A 4,026-nucleotide genomic window follows, 5' to 3' on the forward strand; every position below is an offset into this window, starting at 1 on the left:
TGGTGGCCTGTTATATCCTGGACTCTCACCTACTAGGAAGGCTGAGGCAGGACGCCCAGTTTGAGGTCAGCCCGGGCTACTGGGAGAAACTGGCTCAAAAACGAGTAAAAAGGCTGGTAGCTCTGTAGTGAAAGGCTAACACCAAAACCAAAACCAAGCGGAGCGTTAGCAATTTTAGGTCCACTCCCTGGGCATAGACAACTGCAGTGGGGACGATTCTGCCCACTTCATTTGAACTGTAATGAAATACATATTCCAGGAAAAAATTAAAACGCGTTTCGCACAGCCACTTCTGCTTCAGGCCGTCACCGTCGGGGCTGGTCTGCCCGGCGAGGACGCCGAAAGCAGCGTCCTCCCTCCGCCGCCCCCCAGGTCCTGCCCAGACCTCGGAGCGGCGCGCGCCGGCTCCTCCACCTGCCCCTCATCTTTCTACAGCTAGTCTCTCCCGTGCGACATTCCCCACAAGACTCCAGCTGTCGTCCCGAACTCAGAGGGCTCCTCCACACCCGGATTTACCTGACAACACGCTGACCTCCCAAGACACACACTATTCAACCTTGCAGCGGGAGCCAACCGGAAGCGGAAGTTGTCTCCTCGAGTTTCTCACGGCAGGAAAGCGGCGCCGACTTCTAGGGTTCCGGTTTTGGCTCAGAGATTCTGAACCAAGTGGAGATAAGTCGAAGGAGATTGAAAATCCATACTTTGCCTACATATGGAGAGCTGAAATTTGGCTGAGACAAGCGTCGCTGAGGAGCACAGAAGCAGGGCGAAGACATGTTTTCCGGGTCGGAGGCGGAGTTCTTAGAGCCTGCACCCGGAGGCGGGCCGAAGGAAGCTGCAGCCAATGAACGTGGCTGTTGTTGAGAGCGGGGGCTCAGCCAACTAGAGGCCCGGATGTTGCGCTGCGGTTGGTAGGCTGTTGCGGGAGGCGGTGGCGGCCGGAAGCCGGAGGTGGCGGGGGCGGGTAGGTGGTCGCGCTAGTTCTTGGGACCCGAAGCTCTCGACGTAGGGGCCTTCTTGTCTGGCTGCGGGACGTGCCGAGAGTAGCTGACTAGGGTGGCTGGGGCGGCTGCAGCCGGACGGCCGCGGTGGCGGACGCGCGTAGCCAGGTAGCAGCCGAGGTCGTGAGGAGACGGCGGTGCGGGTCCTGCGGGGCGCGGGGGCCTGCGCAGCAGCAGGCAGGGGCGAGGGGGCGCGGGGCGCGGGGCTGGAGGGACGCCTGCCGGTCCCCGGCGAGCCGAGGACGCGGCGGTGCGGGAGCCGGGAGGATGCTGAGGGACTGCTTTTCAGGGCCCGTTCTGCGGGCGGCGCGGGGTGCGGAGGAGAAAGAACTTCTGGCGCTCGGACCCTGCGCGCACGCTTCCCGGCTGCCCTTATGTAACCGGGCTGGCGCTGGCCCGAGCCGTCAGGCGGACCTTTCCGAGGAGGGGCACGCGTGCTGGGTGCCGGCGGGCGCCGTGGGCGAGGGCGAGAGCGCTGCGAGGGGGGCGCGGGAGGTGGGCCGTCGTGGCGCCCCCGCCCGCCGGGCTTCCGCGGGGCAGACCTTAGCCTGAGACCAGTGCCGGCGGGTCCCGGGTTGGTAATCCGTGGCCTTGTGTTAGGAGGGTCAAGGATGCTAACAGTAGTTTTTTAGGAAACTGGGGAGCTTCGAAATTGTGTAATAGCAGGTAAGTCCAAGTTGGAAAACGGCCAGAAAAGAAGTTGGTAGATCTCTCACCTCTCCTTAGGTCTTGTAGATGTTGGGAACTGAAAAGTTGGAATTGAGGAATTGGGGCGTAGGGGAGAAAGCCAACTTTTAAGTACTTCTGTAAGTCTGAGGCACTTGTTAGGAGTTATTTATATTTTAGGATTAAAAGGTATTTGAATCTCTTGAATTTAGGTAAGATATGTTTACAGATAAAACTAATCATAAGTTCTTTTGCTCTTAAGTCTTTGTATTCATTGTCTGCATAATATAATGTAGAATTTATATCTACATTATGAAATCAGAATTTCACGGAGAATATGCTGTGGAAGGACAGACTACAACAGACGTGATTTTGTAGTTCATTGAGAACGATTTTAAAAGTCTAGAAAAGTTTTAAAAGAAACTAAATACAATATAAGCTGTTTGAAATATTCCCTTTGGTTCAGGAAGAATGGAATATTAGCAATTTTGTTGTATTCCTGTATTTGTTTTAGTGTTGCTTGTCAAAAATTTGCAAAATCTGATTTTTTTTTGTATTAGCGATCATTTATATTATTTCATAGAAACTCAAATCACCATTTCATTTTTTTTTTTCTCTCAAAGTATTTGGGAAGAAGTGGAACCTTAAAAGTTGGTTCTGAAGTGTTCAAGCTACTGAAATCCTTGTCAGTACTTTAATTAAAAATTTCAAATGATTCGTGGTGCCTCATTCTTTGTTATCTCTTAAAAACATAATGCTGTCTCGCAAAGAAAACTGTTTCTATTTTAAGCGAATTTGTGTAGTTTTGGGAACTGGTGAACAGATCTTTGTAGGTTGGGTTCTTGTGTGTGTGTGCGGGCACCCGTGCGTTTTTTTCTCCTTATGTAACCAGCCTACTGTCTTGGAGATGTAACAAGTGCTTTTGAGTGTGTCCAGTAGGTGTCATTGTAGCGTGCCATAAATTGAACATTAAGGGATTACCAGGTAGTTTAAGAAACACTAATCCAAATTAGCATATAATAATTAGATGTTATTTATAGCTCGAAGTCCTCTCCTGAAAGCCTCCCTACTGGAACAGTTTGTAAAGAATTTGAAATAATGGGTGTTGGAAAATAAGCACTTTAAAATGAATCTTTAAAAAAATTTTTCTCTTACTCTGACCCTTAAGCTATTTTGACAGGGACTGTTGATTTAACTATTGTTTTTTGTGTGGTTTGTTGTTGCTGATTTTGAGCAGGGTTTTGTGGTGTAGCCCAGGCCACCCTCAAACTCACAGCAGTCCTCCTGCCTTAGACTCCTAAGTGTTTGTATTATAGGTGTGGTGGACACCAGGACCTATAGTAGAACTTTGTTTTTTTAATACCAGAACAAAATTTTGGTGTTTTATTGTGGCATCTCTGAATCTCCCTACCACAACTGGCTTCTTTTTACTTTTTTTTTTTTTTTCTTTTTACATTTTGGTCTAGCTAGTAAAATGTGTTTTTATTTTCTTAGGGTAGTGGACTGAACATTCGTTATTATCTAAAACGTAACATTCAGATTTGGACAGGGCTGGTACAGAATTTTCTGAAGGGGGCTTACACTTGCTCTGAATATAGTTTTTTATCTGTGTGGATTTCTGCAGATTTTTTGTAGCTCTGTTCCTTATGCTTGCTGTGGGTAGGATAATTTTAAAAAGGTTTGTACCAAACATGAGAATTCGCCATAAAGGTAGATATGATAAATATCTCAAAATACCTTAGAAGGTTTTTTTTTTTTAAAAAAAATATTTATTTATTTATTTATGGGGGGCAGCTCAGCCCACCAGGGGGCGGGGCTGGCTGGCATGTGGTGCTGGGGGATTGAACCACAGTCCCTGTGCTTTGTTTAGCTTAGTTTGTTCTAAGTAGGTGCTTTAGACCACTGAGCCATCTCACCAGCCCCCTTAGAAGGTTTTTTAAAAACATACACATCTGTCCCATTACACTTCCTTTCAGAATCTTAGTGAGGAAATGTGAAGGAGGCAGATATGTTTTATGGAGAAGTTTCTTTGATTTGGTTTACCTCTGGCATCCACGTTAGAATCACTGATCTAATTCAAGGCACTTGTGATCTGAACCAGTTAAATGGGAGAAAGGGCTGCTAAATTACCAATATTTTTATAGCTCAATGAGTTACTACCATTTATGTCATAGCCAGGAGTGGAAGTTCCAGAAATAGCAATTGTGCTGAATGTTTTGCTTTGGAGTAGTTTTGACTTAGCAGTTAGTTGCTTGTAATAAACCAAACTTCTGGGGCTGGTGAGATGGTTCAGTGGTCTAAAGCACCTACTTAGAACAAGCTAAGCTAAGCAGAACACAGGGACCGCGGTTCAATCCCC

At 47.5% G+C, this 4,026-nt stretch overlaps 1 protein-coding gene across 3 annotated transcripts in view; it reads right to left on the reverse strand.

The window, feature by feature from the left end:
• The window catches only part of Ndufb3 (NADH:ubiquinone oxidoreductase subunit B3), a 7,129-nt gene extending 6,362 nt beyond the window's left edge, over positions 1–767 (reverse strand). The window contains exon 1 of one of the 3 annotated variants that reach the window (XM_023712284.1): positions 517–767. The gene's annotated coding sequence lies outside the window, so the exon portion shown is untranslated. Of the gene's footprint in view, positions 1–506 lie in introns of all 3 variants that reach the window. The other 2 variants (XM_023712285.1, XM_004628651.2) reach the window with 2 other exon arrangements.
• Between the last annotated feature and the right edge of the window lie 3,259 nt (positions 768–4,026).

This window comes from Octodon degus, unplaced genomic scaffold (genome assembly GCF_000260255.1).
Source record: "Octodon degus isolate 3935 unplaced genomic scaffold, OctDeg1.0 scaffold00025, whole genome shotgun sequence".
Taxonomy (NCBI): domain Eukaryota; kingdom Metazoa; phylum Chordata; class Mammalia; order Rodentia; family Octodontidae; genus Octodon; species Octodon degus.